Raw genomic sequence first — 22,547 nt, 5'->3', positions numbered from 1 at the left:
AACCCTGACAGCAGGGCCTCTAATTTCACGAAATAAACCAGGTTGACCTCGAAAACTGTTGACAAGGAAATCATACAGGCGCAAGGGCACTTTGCACAATTCTCTCTTTGGATTTTCATTCTTTCAAGGGAGCGGGGAGAGGGGGCAGTCTGTACCTGCCGAATCTCCCTGGGGTCTGCAGGGTTTCAGGGAGCAGAAAAGCAGGGATGAGGTACATCTTTTAAGCTGCTTCTCTCAGTACTCCTGCTTATGGTGTTCCAAGAGACCCGTTGCGGGGCTGCAGAGAAACTCTCCCCATAGGATCCCCTGTATTTAGCATGTTCCTGCTGTTCGGAACCTTGAGAACAGGCGATTGGAAAGCATCCGTGCAGAGTTATCTGGTGTGTAGATATGAACCTGGGTCAAATGCCAAAAACAGCATTGTTTTTAGAATGTTTTGGTAATGATAGGAGTTCTTTGTGTTTACAATGAGAAATTCTTACTCAATAAACCCGGGACCTTGAAATCTCTAAATAGTTGCCTTCAGCAAGGTCTGAGCATGGATTTTTTACTATGGGGCAGTGCTGAAGTCACTGAGACAGGTGGTCACCAGCTGGCAAGTAGGATCCCAGCCCGGTGTCTCCGAAAGCCCTTCGCAGTAAGAAAGCATGATGGTCCCAGTAACGCACCAGAATGGCCTTGCTGGCCGTCGGCCTGAGATTCCATCTCTGTCAGATGCCTGGCTCCATGCCCTGCCACTCCTCCCACAAGAATTTAACTTAAGAAAAGGTTTGCTTACGGTTCTCCCCACACTGGGAAGAGGCAACAAGCTCTTTCAGGGGCATCAACACTGACCGACCTCTGACTTTTTGTGGATGTCTAAGGCGAGAGGGGTTGGGGTAATGAAAATCAAATAGGAGAAACGAGCGAGTGGATTTGCTCGCTACTGTTTAGAAACAGACTGTGTGTGTGTGTGTGTGTGTGTGTGTGTGTGTGTGTGTGTGTGTGTGTGTGTGTGTGTGTGATAGAGAGACAGAGACAGAGACAGAGAGAGACACACACAGAGAGAGACACGGACAGATGGAGGAACCCGGGTAGCATTTTCAAAGAACAAAGGACTTGATCTGATATTTTTTCATTCTGCAAAATTAGCCTTGCTTCTGTCAACATTTCAGCCTTGGCCAAGATATTCAAGGTAAGATTGATTTACACATACTTATTTTTTGTATCACAGGGATTTTTTTTAGATATTTGTTTTGTATCCTAGTTGGTTGTATTTTGTCTGTCTGTCTGTCTGTCTGTCTGTCTGTCTGTCTGTCTTTGTCTACATAACACAAGCTAGGGGGTTGGGGATTTAGCTCAGTGGTAGAGCACTTGCCTAGCAAGTGCAAGGCCCTGGGTTCGGTCAACAAAACAAAACAAAAAAAAAAAAAAACCAAAAAACACAAGCTAGAGTCATCTGAGGGGACGTCAATTGAGCAAATGGCCCCATAAGAATGGCCTTTGGGCAAGCCCACACGGCGTTTTCTTTTTTTTTTTTTTTTTTTTTTGGTTCTTTCTTTCGGAGCTGGGGACCGAACCCAGGGCCTTGAGCTTCCTAGGTAAGCGCTCTACCACTGAGCTAAATCCCCAGCCCCCACATGGCGTTTTCTTGATTGGGTTGCTATGGAAGGGTTCAGCCCACTGTGGGCGGTGCCATCAAGAGACAGGTGGCCCTGTGGCTTATAAAATAGCAAACTGAGCAAGCCCAGGGCCACCCAGGGGAGCAGGCCAGTAGGCTACATTTCTCCATGGCTTCTGCTTCAGGCTTGCTTCTAGATGCCGGCCTGGAGTTCCTACCCTAGGTCTGCCAGCTCTGGAATGTGAACTGAGAGTTGTAAACCGAAATAAAGCTTTTCTTCCCAATGTGCTTTTTGTCATGGTGTTCATCACAGGGACACAGACTCTAACAGAGCTCCTGTTCTTTGTTATTGAATGATTTGACTCTGAAACTTTTTATATCTTTTACACAGCTAGAATGAGGTCAAACTTACCACAATTTGCCAACTTTCAGTAATTTAAAAACTTTTAAATGTACCTATAAAATTGTTTACTCATTACCAAAATCCAAAGTTAAAACATTTTTATCATCCCCAAAAGAGACTCGGGCTACTTGCAGCCTGTCTCTACCCTAGACAAGCAGGGATCTGCCTTCAGTTTCTACATATTTCCTTTACTAGGCAGTTTATATAAGCGAATCTAATTTAATATACATGTGCATATACATGTGCATACAAGCATACATAATAGAACCTATATATTATATTTTATGTTATTTGGTGATAATGATATGCATTTATCTATAGTATCAATATGTAGACAAATACTGTATATCTTTTGCCTTTGGCTTACTATATTTAGCATAATTGCTTCCTTATTCATCCTTGACACTGCACAGTAATTTATTTTATTGCTGAATAATATTACATTGCGTGAATATGTCATACTTTATCTGTGTAATAGTTGATGGCATTGAAATGGTTTCCAGTTGAGGGCATTTTATATAATGGTGATATAAGAATCCCATTAAATTATTTAGAAGTAGAATAAAGTTAGACCTTTATTTAACACTATCTATAAAACGAACAAACGCTTCAAATGCAATACTGAAAGACAAAAAAGTAAGACCCCCAAACTGTAACCCTTAGAAGAAAACAGATAAAGGCTTACAAATTTTAATTTAACAGTGATTTCTTAGATATGACACAAGAGCAAGACAAAGTCAATGAAACAGAAAGTAGGGAAATCACATATCATGGAAGAATTTGTGGAAATTTTGTATCAAAAGATACAATCAGTGGAGTAAACAGATAAGCAATGGATGATAAATCTGTAAGTAATTTATCAGTGAGGCGTTAATGACAAGAACCTACACAGACCCCTTAATAGTCAATAACAAACCCTGTTGTAGAAAATCTTTATTCCTGCCTGGGGTTTCTACCCTGCCTTAGATCATTTAGTTCCCAGATGAAAACACACACACACACACACACACACACACACACACACACACACACATACACACACATGGGGGGGGAATAAGGGGGAGGGGAGGGGTATGGGACAGGGGAAGAGACTGTATATTTATAAATAAATAAAAAATAAGCTTTAAACAGCACAAGAGTTGGGTTGATACCTAACCTCTATGCTATTAGAATCTACTTCCCTATCAATAACCCCAAAATATTACTATTTACTATGTTTCTTTGGGACTACTCTTACCTCCAATTGGCCAGCCCTCAGGGCCATGTGTTTATGGCTCACCTAACCATGGTGGCTTCTCCTTCCTCTTCTCTCTATGACTCTCCTCCAACCACCAAGCTCCAAAAATCTAAATCCCACCTATATCTCTTCTGCCCAGTTATTGGCTATTGGCATCTTTATTTATCAGTCAAAAATAACTTGGGGCTAAGACATATCTGTGGACTCTCTCATCTCTGGGACATTTTGGGGGCCACACACTTAACATTACACTAGATAACAAAAGACCAAAACCTTCAGCATAACCCCAGAAGCCTAACTCAACAAGAGTCAAAGGTCTAGGACAGTCATTTTCTCCAAACAAGGCATATACACAAGCAACAAGCATGTAGAAAATTGATCACTACTTTCACCATGAGGGAAATGGTACACTGTGTTCAGTTTAGGTGTTAACTACCTTGCCTCCTAGAACAATTTGCCTTTGGGCATGATATATAAACCCCTTTACCTTGTGAGATCTGACTTTTTAATAATATTTCATGTGTATTTTCAAAGGATATGGGTTTGCAAAGGCCCACCAACTTTTCTGTTTCCCCTTCCTTCCTTCCTTCCTTCCTTCCTTCCTTCCTTCCTTCCTTCCTTTCTTTTTTTCTATTTTGTCTTAGTATCAAATAATACTGGCCTGACAGAATGAGCTAAAGAATGTTCCCAATATGATTTCTGTGAGAGGTTGTAACAGATCAGTTATAGATATTCCTTAACTATTTGGTGGAACTCTCCAGGAAGCTCTCAGGCCAATTCAAGACTTCCAATACAAATCTAAATTTACAGTCTATTTCAGATTGATATTAATTATTATAAAATGCAGGAGCATTCTAATTTGGTCCAATTGTTTCTTCTTTTTAACTCTCATTTGCTATGTATTAAAGTTTTATGTGTAATAGGAACACTACTGCACTGTTATATATGTGCTGTGACACAGATATAAGAAGACATCTAATAATGTTGGCCAACTTATTTCAGCTCATGGTCTCAGAAGCTTCAGTTTATGGTTGGCTGGGACCATTGCTTTGGACCTGATGTAAACCAGAACAGCCAGAGTGATAGCAGCAACCCAAGACAAGAGAGGCTGTTCAACTCATCTTAGCCAGGAAGCAGAGAGAAGGTCAGGGCAAAGTATAGCCTTCTCGTTATAGTTTAACTCTGCCATATCCCCTATAAGCTTGTGATTTGAGTACCTGGTCCACAGATGATTCTATTTGGGGAGGGGAGAGAGGTCTTTGGGGTACATTCTCTCTTGCTGCCTCCCACCCCATGCTCTGCTCATCATACCATGGTATTCTTTCTAAGTGCACGGGACTAAGCGGTTATTTAAAATAAACCTTGTGCCCTTAAGTTGTTTCTGCCACGTACTTTGTCACGGTGATAAGAGAAGACAGCAAGCACTTCAAGAGCATAGGCCTAACAGCCTGGGTCAGTAGGAGTTCAGTGGATTAGCTCACAGAGGAATGTAGCACCCTCATGATCCACTCGTCTCCTTTTAGCATCACCAGTGGACCAAGGATACAACAATGAGAGGTGGGATCATTTTCTATCTAAAACACATCAGTACTTATAGATTTATACAGACATGTTTTAAAGAAAAGGAAAAAAACCATTCATTTAGTTTCATGCATATTGATCTTCTAAATTCCTTTGTTTCTTTCTGCAACTTCTAGTTACTATTCTGTATAGTTCCTTTTTATCCCAAGTATTTCCTTTAATATTTGTTATAGGACTGGAGGGCTATCAACAAACACACTCATTCTTTGATTATTTGGTAATGTCTTTCCTTCACTTTCTGTTTTGAAGGATGACTATAACCATCAGCCGTTCTCTTGGAGTACACCATTCTGTCCCAGTGCATCCTGGTGTTCTTGCTCCCAATGAGTATAGTCAGCTGTCAATCATGTTCTTGTCCTGAGGAAGATGAGTCCTTTTTTGCTATTCTTTTCATGATTTTTCTGTGTCCTTGGTTTCAGCAGCATGACAATAACACGGTGTGGTGTGGCTGTATGAGTGTATGAGTGTATAAAGCCAAGTGCAGTTGTTGGCTTTATAGAATCTGTAGATTAGTTTTGGGGTGAAATTTGGAAATGATTTGGCCATTGTTTCTTTATATTTATTTCCTGGTGTTCTGTCACTCTCCTATCCTTCTGATACTTCAATAAGTGACGTAAGTCATAACTCTTGAGATTGACACAAGCTAGCTTGGGAGTCCCAGAGGAGACTATATTTGATTCTTCACATTTTTAATGCTACTCTTTAATTCCTTAAAAACTACATTGTTTGCTGTTTTCAATAGCTATTCAAAAGAACAGAAGTCCATCAGTCACTCTCAAAAATAGTAGGGATAAGCTTCTTCTAAATGTTGGTAACATTTCCTTTCTCTTCCTTTATCTTGCCCTTTATTGTTGAAAATTAGAAATGTTAGCTAACACCTTATTGCAACTCTGACGTTTCTATTGTTGTGTTTGGGGGCTGTTGTCAGCACACTATTGTTCCCTTCTTTGGTAATTTCCCTGACCTAATTTTGTGGAGTCTGTTTTCCCTTAAGTAGATCGCTTACTACTATCTTCCCTAGATCTTTGTTGTTTCTGTTCTTGAACTGATTTGTTGATGGGCCCCCTGGGGTTGTTGTGAGTCAGCACAGCTCCATAGAAACTCTGTGATTGGCAGAGGTCAGGCTAAATACTTTGAGGTAGCAATGCTTCTGTCATTTGATGATGCTTGTGTGGGGATTAATTGGGAAATGTACTCAAGTGGTTTACAAAATCACTCTAGCTTTTACTTTCTTTGTATAAAGCCCCTGACACCCTGCAGTCAGGCCCAGTGAGCATCTAAGTGAGAGACATTTTCAGTCTCTCCAGATGACGGTAGGCATCTTCAGATTTAGCAATGCTCACTATATTTACTATTACCCTGGTTTTCCCTGTTGTATTTCTTTTCCCTACCAGGATTGCTACTCAAAGTTAGCTATAATGTTGCTCAAACTGTTTGCCCGAGATGGAGATGATACTGTTTTCAGTAACAATGAGAGATGAGTTGTTTCCCTATGCTCCACTCCACCCCAAATCCTCTTTCTCAAATACACTCCTTGCTCCTTGTCTCTGCTTACCACACCCTAGGGGAACAATGGCTGCCCTATCACTGCAGTGGCTTTCTGGAATGGATGAATGAAAACACCTGGTCAAAATGCCATCCATTTTCCACAGAGCTTACCCAAAGTTCACTAGAAGCTTGTGTTTTGTTGAATAACATCCATTTTAAGGGTCGCCATTGCCTTTCGTGGGGCGAGCTCTAAAGCAAGTCTGTGTGCCTTGGAAGTCGTAGCAAAGGGGCTCTTGGGAGAAAGAAATTCAAATAATAACACCTTATTCTAAAGTAAAAATCAACACTTAATTTAGAATTGAGAAAACTTGTCCAAATGGCATGGGCAGAGGGTAGTCGCACACATTGCATTCATGTTTCTCTTTATATATATCTTGGTCTGGGACCAAGGTAACCTAGTTCTGGTTTTGATATAACTGCCCACAACCTGCCGATGCTGATATTCTGCTTTAGCTAGCTGAACCTTACATTCCCCAGCTGTCAAACAAACAAACAAGCAAACAAACAAAAGTCAATAATAATGTTTGCATTTCAGGTTAAAATGTCAGAATGTCACTGAGAGGAGTTCTAAGTGTTATGGCAATAGAATAGATATAAACAATTCTACTAAGAATAAGACATTTGGAGCCAATACTTGCTTATAAAACTTGCTGGGATATATGGCTTTAGCTCAGTCCATACTCAGTGAGGGGACACAAAGGTGTCCTGTGCCCAAGGACCCATAGCCCTGTGGTGTGCTCATACCTGCAGCCTTAACAGCATGGCTTGCTTGATTTTATAAATAATTGCTAGATAACTGAGACCTAGGCACGTCACAGAAATACACTAGGACATGGCATTTCTTTATCTAATGACAAAGGATCAGACTTTTTCTCCATATTCAGTAAACGTGGCAAATAGTCTTAACCATTTTAGACCTGAAGTTGCTCGTATGAAAAATGGATATGGAATGATTTATTCCATGATATCTAGGAGGATGATGTGGCATTTTAAGTCACTGGGAGGGAGCCTGGTATCTAAATACTGTTCTAATGGAGGCACCTGCAATCAGACTTCTATAACCAGGAGGTTCTCTGGGGTGACATTGAAGATGTTCCTGCGTAAAGATGGGAAGGCACACCAAATTCTTCTCCCTTTTTCTCTCATATAAGAAGTTTCTTGTCCCCCACACCCGGTCTGGAGGTATGGCTAAGTGAAAGATCTTGCCTCACCTGTGGAAGACCTGAGCTCAGTCCTTATCACCCCTTCTCCACAAAGGAAAAGAACAATCCCTACACTGCCTAACCACCACATTAAGTAAATTGTGAAAATATAACAGATAAAGTGCGAGGGAATAGAATCAATGAGGAGAGGCCACAAAGGCTACTGCTGTACTCACTCACCTGGAGCTGTAGAATAAGGAAGGTTAGAGCGATAAGGCGAGGCGAGCTGCAGGTCTGGAGCAGAGAAGACCAGTGCTGCTGAGATGCATTGCACAGGTCCATATCAAGGATGCAAGGACTCCCCTTGTCTTGTTCAGCGTCAGTACAGTAGGTCTCTACAGTTGCCTTTCCCTCATCATCAGTGAAACACAATGACATTCTTCCATCTGGCCTCTTACATTAGTCCTGAGCCCAGAGTGTTCTACAATGTGTTCCATTTATCCTGCATGGCGGACAGCACTAAGGGTGGTTCCCAGGATGACCTCTGGCTTCAAGTCATGGGCCACAAGTATCTACTCTGATCCAGTCTACGTCTTGATGTGAGACTCTCCATTAAGAGTTTGGGAAACAGACAGTTCAAGTGCATACATCTGCATTGATTAGAATGTTATGGCACGTGTTGCTCCCATAACAGGAGCTTGGAGACAGAGTAGGATCAAATGGGGTTCCATCAGGCTTGTGCAATGTACTTTGGTGATGCTCTGACCTATATCCGTCCTCACCATCATAGCTAGCCTGTAGCTATTTCCAGAATTGCTTACTTCTTCCTCCAACTTTTTCTTTAGAGAGAAGAATCTCCTTACCAAAATTGCATTGAAAATGTACCTATTTCTGAGCCTCTGTAGTCAGGGGGTGGCAGGCACTGGTTAGCTAGAGTCTGGGTCCTGACCGATGACAAACTCATTCTTTATAGCTGAATGAAAAAAGAAATAAAAAGGAAAGCCATGACTGACCCTGTATGGTGGAGGAGAAAGTTTATTATAGATATGTGAGAAAGAATAGACAGAGGCAGCCACACCTGGAAGACTCCAGAGTGGTTTTGACCCCGAGCCACATGAGAAGGGGTAGGGAAAGGGAGAGGAGAGAAGGGAATGAGAGTCTGCAGCCAAGAGGCCAAAGGTACAAAAAGGGTACAACCAAAATACCTGGATTGTATAGAGAAGAGTCTCTGGGGGAAGGAAGGGCAGCCCAGCCGCTGGGCTGGCAAGTTCAGAGTAGAGGGCAGGGTGTGCCAATCATACTCTGTAACAGGTAAGGACTGAGGGATGTTAGGAGAACCTGGTGGCCAAGTCCACTTTGATGTGTTAAATGAGCACCTTGGCCATTTGTCCAAGGTTTGAAACTGAACAATAACATGTGATCCTCTGGAATTATTTGTAAAATACTACAGGCAGGATCTGGAGAGCGGAACTGGACTCTCTGATTCTGCAAACCAAGCACCCCACTGGAATGCAGGTGCTATGTTCTTTGAGTACAGAGACATAGAATACGGAGTAGACATGGAAGGCTTGGAAGGTATGTGTGGATGTGGGTGCCTGTGCATTGTGAGAGAAGGACATTTACTGTCCTAATCTGTCCCTCTCCACCTTATTTTCCTGAAGTAGAGTCTTTCAATGACTCGTGGCCGGCAAACTCCAGAGACCCAGGTTCCTGTCTCCCACCCACCACAGTGCTGGATTTGCAGGCCTGTGAACAGCCACCCAACCTTTGAATTGCTCATACTTAGATATACACGCTTGTATAATAAGTGTTCCTTCCTCAGGAGACATCTTAGCATCCATTGTGTTTACTTACTACTGAATTCCCAAGGTCTTCACAACTACCCAGTAAATAACAGATATACTACAAATACTTGGAGAATTTAATGAATTGGAATATGGCTGCATAGTCAGAGAGCACGTCTTTTTAATCCATTCTGCCTCTCTGTTGTCAATGATGAGCCTCTCCAGTATCACTTTATTACTCAGTAGATTCTGAGAGCCAATAAGGAGTACACGAGCGTGAGAGATCAGCGGAGCACCCTGACTGGGGCATCCATCTTCAGTGTATGGATCGTCTTCTCTGGTGCACAGCTGTTTGTGATCAGTGTTATCACAGGGAAGGATTATAGAGCATGTGAAGGTAGATGAGTAGATGTGAGCTATGTCAACTTTTGCTGCATCTCCTGGATGAACAAAGTTGGGCAGCATGCTAATAAAAATCCAAAATAGTATAAAGAAGATGCAAAGTGTAACAGCTACAGGTGTTGTTGGGATGGAAATCGCAACTTGCATCTGGACAAACTACACCAAGCCAACACGGTCCTGTGTGGAGGAGGTTTATCGGGATGACAGAGATGGGTGCGGGGGAGGGGGAGAGAAAAGAGAAGAGAGACAAAGAGAAGGGAGAGGGGTCAGGAAAGGTCTGCCTTTTATTTGAAATGTGACATAACTCCTCCCAGGTAAAGGTGGGAACTGAACCAAAGTTTTGCAGGGAATGCATCTCTGTTGCCATGGCAACAGATACACAGGTGACTAGGTGACATCACCAGGGGAAAGCAGTTCCTGATACTAATAGGTGTGACTATTGAAATGGATACTTGTTTGCACAGGAAACACACTCTGGTTTGTTAGACAGCAGAAAAGCAAAGTCTACAGTGGTAAGGGCTGGGCATAGGGCTGCATTCCCTTAATTCTAGAACACAGGAGGCAGAGGCAGGTGGGTATCTGTGAGTTCCCTGACATCTCAGTGAGTTCCAAGCCAGCCATGACTACATGGTCAGAGCTTGTCTCAAGAATTAATAATGAATTAATTAATGAATGAAACACAATTATAAGGGCTTTCCATCCTAAGTTCCTTTCTAAATTTTGTTTTCTTTTTCTTTATTACCATATGTGGAGCTCTAAAGGGAAAGGGAAGAAATTTAGATAGACTCCTTCCTGAAGCCCATCTAGCAATCTAGAAAGAGATATCTAGAGAGAAAATTACAATATAAAACACACACAGACACAGACACAGACACAGACACACAGACACACAGACACACAGACACAGACACAGACACAGACACACACACACACACACACACACACACACACACATACGCACACTTGTGACTCCTGGCATTTGCCCACCCTGAAACCCCGGTGAAGTAGCCTTCTTGGAGTTTGTGATGGTAGTGGATACCCTTTAGGAACTGATGCTAAGATAAATGTTTACTGACCCTTTTCCTTCATCTTGCCTGTTGGGGATGAGAACCCTCTGTCAGTAAGATGGCCCTTCAGTCCCTGAAGGAGGATATTCCTGGCTCCTTATTTTCTCAGCACTCTCTTTCTCTCTTACCAGGAGAAAATGAATTTATAATTTCTACCTAGTTCTTGGAGGTGGTAATTAGCTTCCTGACAGGGGCACAAGACTAGATTGTAGAGTTAGAAGTGCTTTCTGAGTGCCTTCTTGCCAAGCTCCTACGGCTGAAGAGTCCTCTCTGGCCAGGTAGGTTAATGTGTGACTGTCTTTTTCATGGCAGAAGAATAGTTGGGGGAAAAAAAGGAAAAGAAAACTGAAAATAAAGCCTTCTCTTCCTGCATACACGATGGCAGAGACAGGAGAAATACAGCCAAGCAAAGCTCTCATGGTCCCCAGGTGAGTCCTGGAAGGCTGGAACTCGGACTCATCCGGAAAACTAAGCGCTTTCCTTCGTTCTGCTGAGCCAAATACCGTCTGCTGTCCTCTGTATTCTTTCAAAGAACTCAAGCAATCATGCCCATCTTCCCAGCCTCCCGCATATACTAGTCTTGAATTCTCGGGAGTCGATGGTACAGAAAGAGCCAACTAGGAGGTCGGTGCACTCATTCCTATGAGGTCTTTGCCTCCCAGCATCATATCTAGATGCAGACAAATGGCTTTGAAGAATAATGCTAAAGATTAAAATTAAACAGAGACAGAGCCTGGGGATTTGCACACAAGTATTAAGGCAAATTTACTTTCAGAATTTAATTCTCTGTGCTTGCCCCCACCACAACATTTGAAACACAAAAATCTTTAAGAATCTTCTATAATGAGTGCTAGGGGAGGGGCTTCCTGTCTTTTTTCAAAATAAAAGTCAATGAGATAGGGCTTGAAGTGAAGGCTTCTGCTGGAAAGGACAGGCTGAAGGTGACTCTTGACCTCATCCCCATTTCTTTGGAAGTCCTTGTCAAAGGAGTGATCTAAAAGTGAACCTTGCCACTTAGTTTTAGCACACTGTAAATAAGTAATGCATTCATTTATAAGATGTTCTGTAATTAAGAAATTCGCATCATCAATTTGTATAAATTAGCATTTTCTTGTTCAAAGCTCTCTGTTTAATATCTGTCGACACTCCTTCCAAGTCAAAAGAGTAGTTATTGCAGCCTCCTCTGTCTGTAACTACTCCTCCCCTCCCCCACCACGCAGGTTTATTTTTTTAAAGAAATGTAGAGGACGGGGAAATGGAAAGGAAAGTAACTGCTAAAATTTCCAAGGTTTTACTGGAAGCCAAGGCTGCATTTCTAAGAAACTTTGATCAAGTAAATTGCCCCTAAGTGTCTCAAATTTTCCCTCTAGAAAACTGAAATAATGAATTCCCTTTGATGTGAGGATTTGTCAGGGCATTTAGAGACTGAATAAAACTCATCAGCTGGGGCTTATGTTTCCAAGAGGAGGCAGATGCTATATTTGCCCTTCTCAAGTACAACTAAAACTCATGGGCAATAGATAACTGACAAATAGGAAGATGAGAGATAGATGATAGATAGATAGATAGATAGATAGATAGATAGATAGATAGATAGATGATATAGATAGATGATATAGATAGATGATAGATTAGATAGATAATAGATTAGATAGATAATATTAGATAGATGATAGATTAGATAGATGATATAGATAGATGATAGATTAGATATATAGATAATAGATTAGATAGATAGATAGATAGATAGATAGATAGATAGATAGATAGATAGATAGATAGATGACAGATGATAGATAATAGATATGATAGAATAGATAAAAGAATTACTGAAAGAGGGGGACAAAGAGGCAAGCACCATAAGGACATTGGGGCTTGCAGGACACAGGTGACAGGTTTTTGGTAGTTTATTTTGGCTTCATATGTCCATTCAAGATAATGAAGAAGTGGTCACACAAATACCTACACACAAACACATACACACACACACACACACACACACAACCCTTTATCTAAAAACTACATAATATACAGGAATAAACTCGAGTTGAATCATAGAATTATTTCTATTATCGATTTGATTTTTATATATTTTAATTATTTATTATTTCTTATTTCCTTCATCACCCAAGCCCCACCTAAGTCCCCTCTCTTCAACTGTTCCCCTGTCCCCACACTCTTATTAATAACTTTCACATTGATTACTTTTGTTACATATATACATGTGTATATGTATGCATAAATGCATAAATAGAACCTGCTCCCATGGCCCCACACTCTCATTAGTAACTTTTTTCATTGGTTAGTATTGTTACACACACACACACACACACACACACACACACACATACATATGTATATATCTACATATATTCAAAAATGTATAAATGCAACTATACAGCATAACTTATTTAGGCTACATATATCAGATACTGTATATAGTTTGGCAACAGGAAATTAATGAGGATTCCCTTTTTTTCTAACGTGTGTTGTCAGTTGCTTTGCTGACCTTAGTCATTCTGACTGGGATTAGTCTGAGTTCTCATCTGCATTTCTCCAATTGCTAAGGAGGATGAAGAGGCTTTAAGATATTTCTTAACCATTTTTATTTCTTCTATTAAGAACTAATTCGAGATCCTTATCCCATTTTTTACCTTGTGTCCTGTGTTTTCTTGACTGTTTTTTTGAGTTCTTTGTATATCCTGGTTATTAGGCTTTGCTCAAATGTAGAACAGGCGAAGGTTTTTATAGTTGTAGAGAAGCCTTTTAGTTTTATGAAGTCCTACTTGCTGATTGCTGGGCCCAATTCCTGGACAAATGAAGCCTTATTCAAAATTTTCTTTCCTACATAAATCTTCTATGGCATCACCTATGCTCTAGCAATTTTGACATCCAGGTTTTCTAGGACCAGAGTTGATCTTATATTTTTTGCCTTTATTTTTATTATCAATTTGAGGTATTTCTTAGCCATTTTTATTTCTTCTATTACGAACAAGACAGGATCTTTCGTGAGTTGTTTGTTGTTCTTGTATAGAAAGGCTACTTATTTTATGTTTATTTTATACCCTGCAGCTCTCCTGAAATTGTTGGTTGTTTCTAGGAATTTTCTGGCGGAATTTTTGAAATATCTTACCTATAATATCATGTCATCTGCAATTAGGGGTAATTCCACTTCTTTTCCTTATTTCTTCATAATTTTCTCCCTTGTCCTATTTCTCTAGCATATTGGTTTTCCACTTTCCTAATGCTATAACTCTTTAATAGAGTTCTTCATGTTATGGTGACCTCTAGCACCAAATTATTTTGTTGGTACTTGATGACGGTCATTTTGCTACTGTTATGAATTGTAATATAAATATCTGATATGTGACCCAAAAGGGGTCATGATCCCACGTTGACAACCACTGCTCTAGCAAGTGCTTCTAGAACAATATAGAGAAAGAGCAGGGATAACTGATGGCCCTGTCTTGTTTCTGATGTTAATGGAATGTCTTCAAGTTCCCCAATTAGGATAATGTTGGCTGTAGGTTTGTCATATACAGTCTTTACCACGTTGAGGTGTGTTTCCTCCAGCTTTATCTATTGTAGCACTTTTATTATGAAAGTATATTGGATTTTTACCAAAGGCTTTCATGTAAATCTATTGAGATGATTGTTATTTTTGTCTTTAACTCCATTTATATGCTTTATTTTATTTCTTGACTTGTATATATATTGAATAATTCCTGAGTTTATTTTCTTTTTCTTTCCTTTCTTTTTGCTTTCTGGGTTTTTTAAGAGTTTTTGTTGTTGTTGTATTAGGAGGTTGATTCTTTTTTTTTTTTTTAGAAGGAACTTAAAGTCAGATGTGTAGGAGAGAGGGAGAAGATTTGGAGGGACTTGCAGTAGAGGAAGAATATGACCAAAATACATTTGAATTTTGAATTTGAAAACTGTTATAAACAATGAAGAATGTAATAATAAAAATTTATTAAGAAATAAATGTATTTATTTCTTTTAGATTTTCCAGCTAAATAGTGTATAGGTTTTTAAAGTATTCCTTTGTAATATTCTGTATTTCTGTTGTGTCTGTTGTAATGTCTTATTACTATAATGTTCATTTCTGTTTCTGTTCATTTGAATCACCTTTTTTTTTTTCTTTTGCTCAGTTGGGCCAAGGCTCTGTTAATATTGTTTATGTTTAGAAAAACAAAAACAACAACCTCATAAAAAAAACCTCTTAGTTTTATTGATTCTTTTATTCTTTTCTTTGTTTCTATTTTATTAATTTTTGTTTTGATATTTATTACTTCCTCCTTCTGTTGGGTTTGATTCGTTATTGTTTGTTGTACAAATTCTTGAGTTGCATCATAAAGTCATTTATTTGTATGCTTTTTGTTGTTTTACCATAGGTACTTTGGGCTACAAATTTCCCTCTTAGAACTTTTTTTTAATGCCGTGTTGCATTTTTTTATTGTTAATTTGTTCAAAAAAATTTTATTTCTTTTTTTTCAATCATTCATGATTCACCAATGACTTGCTCAATCTCCATGAGTTTATATACTTTCTAGAGTTTTGTTGGCTGTCAACCTTAAGTTTTATTGCACAATGGTCAGGTAGCGTACAAGGAATTATTTCAACTTTCATTATTTGTTAAGATTTGTTTTATAGTTCTCCATGTGGTCTATTTTAGTGAGGCTTGCATGCACTGATGAATAAAATGTACGTTCTTTGGCATTTGGGTACAACAGTCTGTAGATATATCTTAGGACATTCAATATAAGATATCATTTAATTCTGAGGAATCTGTTTATTTTCTTTGTCTAGATGACCTGTCTATTAGAGAAAGTGGGTTGTTGAAATAGCTTACTGTCATAAAGTTTCTGTTAATCTGTGTTTTTAATTCCATTAGTAAGCATTTAATGAAATTGGGTTCACCAGAGTTTGGTGCATACATATTTTGTAGTGAAATATTTTGTTAGTTAATCCCTTGGTTAGAATAAAGTACCATTCTTTGTCTCTTCTAAGTAGTTTTAGTTTTAAGTCTATTTTATTAAATATGATAACAATACCTCCTTGCTTCCTGATCTCATTTTTCTTATAATACTTTCGATCATTTTTCTTCACGTTCAGGGGTACCTATCTTTAAAGCTAAGATGACTTCCTTGTGGCAATAGATAGATGGATTTTTCTTTGTTTTTATTCCCTTTTTACATTCTGATTGCAGTTTCTCCTCCCTCCTCTCCTCCTAGTTTCTCCTACCCTTGACTACCTCCTCTCAGCCCCAACCCATCTCCTCTTCCTCTTCCTCCTCCTCTTCTTCCTCCTTCTCCTCCTTTCACCTCACAAAAAGGCAGGCTTTCCATGGATATCCACCAAACATAGCATATCAAGTTGCAATAAGATTAGGTACCCTCCACCCCCAGCAAGACTAAATGAAGTAACCAAGTATGTAGAAACAGTCCCAAAAGTTGGCAAAAGAGACTCCTTCATTTTGCTGTCTAATCAATTAAACTAGTCTATTTGTTTTTATTACAGAATTGAAGCCATTAACATTTATAGTTATTAAAAAGTTTGTGAAGATTGCATTCATTTTTTTATTATTTTTTGGTTGGTTTGTGTCCTTAATTGTGCTTTGTATTTTATTAGGTTGTATCTTTTTTCCCCTAGAGTTTCTTGGCTGTTTTTATACCTCTTTCTTCAGTTCAGAGTATACCTTCCAACATTATGTTTGGTTTTGTTATTGTTGTTGAATATGAATTATCTTAGGCTGCTTATATCATTAAAGGTTTTATTTCTCCTTGATCTGTTGCAGACAGTCTTATTGGGTACAGTAGTCTAAGTTGGCAGTTGGTGGTTGCAAGGCAGTGTTCTTTTAGAACTCGGTCATTTAGAACTTAGAATGCATTGCTCCAGGTTGTTCTGACTTATGGATCATAGATTAAAATGTAAACAAGAAAATATTTTGTAAGAAAACATAGGCAAAAATATCTTCAAATCTAGAACTTGATGAAGAGTGTTAATAGTGGAGCACGGGAGAAAATCAAATATGTGTGCTGTGAAATAATCTGTCAAGAAGATTTTTAAAAAAGAACTGCAATATAGAATAAGATATTTGCAAAAAAATATAACTAATGGACTCATGACTAAAGCTTACAAAGAGTTCTTAGAACTCTGAGTTAAAAAGCAAGCAATTAAAGCATCCTTAATTTTACTTCTTTTTTTCTCCAACAACATTTAGCCCATCTTCCATAATGTTAAGTGTACTCATAAATTTTACTTCTTTTTTTACTTCTTTTTTTCTCCAACAACATTTAGCCCATCTTCCATAATGTTAAGTGTACTCATAAATCAGATCTTAATTCTCTTTATTGTTCTCCGTCTTCCTTAGCACAAATACAAAGAATAAATTATTTCTTCATTGTCTATAGAATGACACTCAATAACATAAAGTAAGATTAATTTATTCCCTTATTTTCCTGGGATGGAGGTCTAGGTACAGGGCCTGATCTACTGGTCAAGGCCTCCTCGGGGTGTTCACTGTGACTATAGCTTCACTCTTCTACTATTCTAATTTGAACATATTGTCATCAGCAGTTATGTTCTCATGAGCTGCAGTCTCTGCCTATCAGCTACCAGCCCGGGATTGCTCAGTCAATGTATTTCCTAGCCACATGGCCCCTTCAGTCAGACTGCTGTTTGGTTTCTTCTCAGCCACGTGTGGGGGTCTTGCTCTGTTAACCTTCCAACACGTGCCTCACCTGCTCAGGGTAATTTCCTCTCAACTCAAACTCAACACACTCTCCTTCATTGTAGTCACAGGACTGCTGACTTCAAATGAAAGGACAAGATACTTGGTCAGATTTCTTTTTTCTTTCTTCCTTCCTTTCTTCCTTCCTTTCTTTCTTTCTTCTTAAAAAATCATTCATTCATTTTATGCATATGAGTACACTCTAGCTGTCTTCAAACACACCAGAAAAAGTCATCAGATCCCATTACAGATGGTTGTGAGCCACCATGTGGTTGCTGGGAATTGAACTCAGGACCATCTGGAAGAGCAGTCAGTGATCTTAACCACTGAGCCATCTCTCCAGTCCCTCTGTCAGATTTCTTTGTGGGCATTTAGAATCATTCCTGACACATTCTCCACTATTATTCTTTTCTCCTTTCTTTCTCCAATTCCATTTGTCATGTAGCACTCTGGCACTTTAAAAATATTAACCAATTGAAATGTGTTTAATTCCCACCCCAACCCCTTTATGGAAACTTAAATAATTTTCAGTCAGACGTAGACTGGCAGAGGAGTGTGATATGGCTTTGCTTTGTTCCCAACCTTACCTTACACGTTTTGCTTGACTAAGATGTTTCTCTTACAGTTACCATCTTCACTACAGACACTAAACTACAGAACCCAGGGCAGCATACTGGACCTATTTTTAGGTAAGTTTTAAGAAATAGTTTAATGAATGAATACTTATAGTGAATTAATATAAGAATAATACTTCAAAAGGTAAATTAGCACCCGGTTCCTAATGCAGTGAAATTCAACCCTGACTATTTCTTTCAGACATATAAAACCATTCTATGATTAGATTTGATGGTGTTGAAAATTTTTAACACAGCTGTTGACAGTCTGTTGAGCTCCATTTCCCTATCTCTACTCTCATAAAAATCATGTAAAGCCAGTTTCCTTCAAGTTGTTGGTGTTCTTTCACTTATGTGCTCCTGAGATACACGAAGAAATAACCATCCACAGTCACCTCCTATTACCTGCAATAGCCTGGGCTGAGTGGTAGTCATTAGACCACATGCTTCTACTATGGAAAATGCTGAACTTGACAAAGAGCCACTGGGGGAGAAACTGACATTCAACCGGGCAGCTGTCTACAGACAACTTTATGTGCATCTACCTGCAAGAAAAAGCAGAACTGAGAGGCTACGCTTGAATGTCATAAAGACTCCCTGAATCAGTGTTCTCTAGCCAGAAAGGTTTCCTTGAGACCAAAGGGCTATGGATGAGAAAGGCCAGGGACTTCAAGTAACTACAACATCACCTACCTGCTATCCCAGGAAAATAGCAGAGAAATAGCAGGCACTCAGCAGGTACCCTTCACTCTAAGGGAACTATCTCTTCTTTAAAAAAAGAGGGGGGACCAAAAACAGAAAAGAGAGAGGAGAGAGAGAACAGAGAAAGAAAAGAGAAGAGGAGAAGAGGGGGGGAGGAGAGGAAAAGGGGAAGGGAAGGGAAGGGAAGGGAAGAGAAGAGAAGAGAACAGAAGAGAACAGAAGAGAACAGAAGAGAAGAGTTGAGTAGAGGGTGAGGATAACTGGCTGTGATGAGAAAGGCTCTCAGAAAACAGCCATTCAGGTCTCTGGCTCCCCTGGCTTCTACAGCACCATCCTTTCTTTCTCTTGAAAGAAAGAAGTTCTGTATCTTTGGCTTTTGCTAGCCCTTGTACTTGGGGGGGAAAAGTGGAGTTAGAATTCCTTAAGGATTATCTGTACTATACTTCACAAAGAATTATGGTTAATAATGGAGGAAAAAGACCACAACTGATATTTCTAACAAGTATAAAGTGTAAGTAAAGTTTTCAGTTTTCAAACTTAATCAGGATCAAAAGTTTTCTTTTTAAAGAGCACACTGACACTTGGAGCCCCATCTCTTATAGAGTGAGTTTAGTGTTTTGTTTGTTTTGTCTTAAAAAATATGTGTGCATAGTTTTGTAAAATACATTTGTGTGTGCATATGCGCAATGCATGAGCATATGTGTGTGTGCGCACACACACACACACACACACACACACACACACACACACACACGCTATATCTGGATGTTTTGTTTTTTGACTGGAACTTACTACCTATCCTCTCCTTCCCCTTGAGTTGGGCAGGGTTTTGTGACTTGGTCCTAATGACTTTTAGTTTGACTTCCTTCTCATTTTGTCTACTCTGAAGGCACTCAAATAGCCATATGAACAGATCCAAGGAGGACAGATTTGAGCGAGCATCTGAGAAGAGGCTTCTTCTGTTGCAGACAGACTAACTCTTCAAATGACTAATGGTGGCCCACAGCTTGGCTGTAGTATCCTGAAAGACTGAGGCAATCATCTCGTGGCTCAGTCATTCCTGAATTCCCATTCCACAGAAACTATGCAAAATGATAAACCTTTGCTATTTGAAATCACTATTTGCAGTAATTCATTTGACAGTAATAACTGCCTGATGCAAAGTTGGTTTTTGTCAGCCTGATGCAAACCTAGATACAGCAGGGCAGAGGGAATCTCAACTGAGGAACTGCGTCCATCAGATTGCCCAGAGGCAAGTCTGTGGAACATTTTCTTAATTAACCACTGATATGGGAGGGCTCGGCCCTCTGTGGGTGGCACCCTCCATGGACTGGTGGTCTGGAATTATCTAAGAAAACAGGCTGAAGCTGTGAGATACAAACCAGAAAGCACCATTCCTTCATGGTCTGGTGCTGGAACTGCTTCAGTTCCTGCTTCTAGGTTCCTGCCTTGGGTTCCTGCCTTGGGTTCCTGCCCTGCCCTCCAACTTCCACATGACTCTGAACTGAAGTTGAAACCCTTTCCTCCTCAAGTTGCTTTGGTCATGGTTTCTTTCTCAGCAAAATATGTAACAATCTTTGTATTTACAAATAACCTATATTTTTATCATACAGTGGGGCTATATGCACTACCGTGGGCTCTCAGTCATTTTAAAAGTCCTAGGGATGAGGAAGGACTGGGATAGCATCTGATTTAAAGGAAAAGAGGTAGAGGTTCTGATGGATCAAACCACCCCCTAGGACACACACGTTTAGATGTGTGCAAAGCCACAGATACCAAACTGACTCCAAAACCTGGTGCACATCCTCTGACTGTTTCCAACTCCCTCACTGTGACTTTTCATAACTCTACACAGGGTTTATTCTTAAGTCATATTTCCCTTAGTCCTGAATTTATCAACCTGGAAGTAAGTTTGAGTGACATGAATCTGCTCTATTGTATTGCTTTAAACTAGCATTGTCTGATTGAAATGTAAATTCTGGCACCACAAACATTTCACATTTTCTACTATATTAAAAAAAGAAATAAAATTTGAAATAAGTTATTCAAGGTTAATATATACATAATATCTAAGAAACCTACTGATTCTTTATATGATATTTTTCTTTCTTTTTCCTTTTGTTTCTTTTTCTTTCTTATTTTACTAACCATGAAATCATGGACATATTCAAAATCACAACACATTGCCATTTCAGTTAGGCACACTATAGGGCTTTCATTGCCTCAGTGGTCAGTGGCAGCTCTATTGGACAGTGTGTTTCTACTTATATCTCAGACAAAATCATATATAAAATGGCTGGATTTACACTTCACAAGGGATTCGTGTGTGGATATTGGGCCCAGAAAACTGCCTCTAGTGCTCTTTTCTTCTCCCCAGTGTCTTCTCCTGGTGGACAAAATCAGAAGGGGGAAGCTGGAAGGGAGAGGGTACTGTGTATACCAACCTAGGATGATCTGTGGCCTCCTCAGCATAATCCTAAACACAGGAATGAAAACTTCATGGGAAAATAATAGGACTGCTTCTGAAAACCTCTTCGCTCATCAGTTACAAATTTTAGAAAGTACGCTTGCTAAGCTGACTTTTAAAAGCCTTAGTCTATCAGTTCACTGCACTTCCTCTATGGCTATCAAACTTGTGAAACGGGAGATGTTAGCTGAACCTTGTGTCTCAATAATTCTGTGTGGTCTTTCCCATGAGAACCGTCTGTCATAAAATAGCAGCAATCCATAGCTGTAGAGCAATATGATCACTTCATATTGTCACGTCAGTGTGAGCATGCAGGAGTGTCTGTTTTTATCCTTGTGACAGCACATCTTTCTTCCCAATTATTCCGACTTTCTCCAGCCCCCACTGTAGAATCAGAGGTAAGATCAGACTCATAATGCAAACCCCGAGAAGGATTAAGCTGTTTAGCAGTGTTACAACAAAGACCAGAGGAGGTAAGTGGCAGTGGTTACTGCTCAGAGCAAGATAAGAGAAACCTCTAAGATAAAGGATAAAGCAAGCAGGCTAACAGGCAACTTGAGGGAGTTGGGGAATGTCAGCTGCTGCAGGGGTGCGGGCTGCAGTGGGGAGAAGCAGATCCCTGACATGCTCCTGTGTTTTGCAATTTAATGAAGTGTTAGTGCATCTTCCCTTTCAAAGGAAAAATGTCTTCTACCGGGTGAGCGGGTGAATTCCTGAAAAGTAAAGAACAATTTCAACCTTTTAATTTCACATTAAATTATCAGTGAGTCAGAAGAAAAATGCTACCACCGAACTTAAAATGGAGCGAATCTCTGCCTCTGGCTAAGAAGTTGAAATTCTTCACTCTGGGTACACTCTACTTTGTGAATGCTCTGATCTGTGCACAATCATTTTTCTGGGCACACTTGCTCTGGTCCGGACCAATGCTATTGTGTACCCATCGAGTTTGACCAGTGCATTGACTGTGCACACTTATGTGTGCTGTGCACACTCATGGTTCCGTACACATTAACTCTTCTCTATAAGTGTCATTTGTTTTCTCTGCACACTCATTTTTATGTGCACACATTCTGGTCTGTGCATAATCTGGTCCCTACATATTCCCCATCTGCTGCGTGCGCGCGCGCGCACACACACTCACACACACACACACACACACACACACACACACACACACTGTGGTCTGTGAAGAGTAAGCACTCTGCTGTGCACAAACTCACTTTGATTTATGCACGCACTTATTCCATGGAGTTAAATGGCTGCCAGTGCC

General features: G+C 39.8%; 1 long non-coding RNA gene across 1 annotated transcript; it reads left to right on the top strand.

Moving 5' to 3' along the window:
- Positions 1-568: 568 nt before the first annotated feature.
- On the top strand, positions 569-20,824 carry LOC134486302 (uncharacterized). Its single transcript, XR_010065110.1, has 3 exons — positions 569-1,174; positions 18,120-18,183; positions 19,700-20,824. It is a non-coding gene; the product is annotated as an uncharacterized LOC134486302 (long non-coding RNA).
- The last annotated feature ends 1,723 nt before the right edge of the window (positions 20,825-22,547 follow it).

This window comes from Rattus norvegicus, chromosome 3, assembly GCF_036323735.1.
Source record: "Rattus norvegicus strain BN/NHsdMcwi chromosome 3, GRCr8, whole genome shotgun sequence".
NCBI classification, from domain to species: domain Eukaryota; kingdom Metazoa; phylum Chordata; class Mammalia; order Rodentia; family Muridae; genus Rattus; species Rattus norvegicus.
Note: the sequence above shows the minus strand (reverse complement) of the source record. Positions and strands in the feature narration are given on the sequence as shown.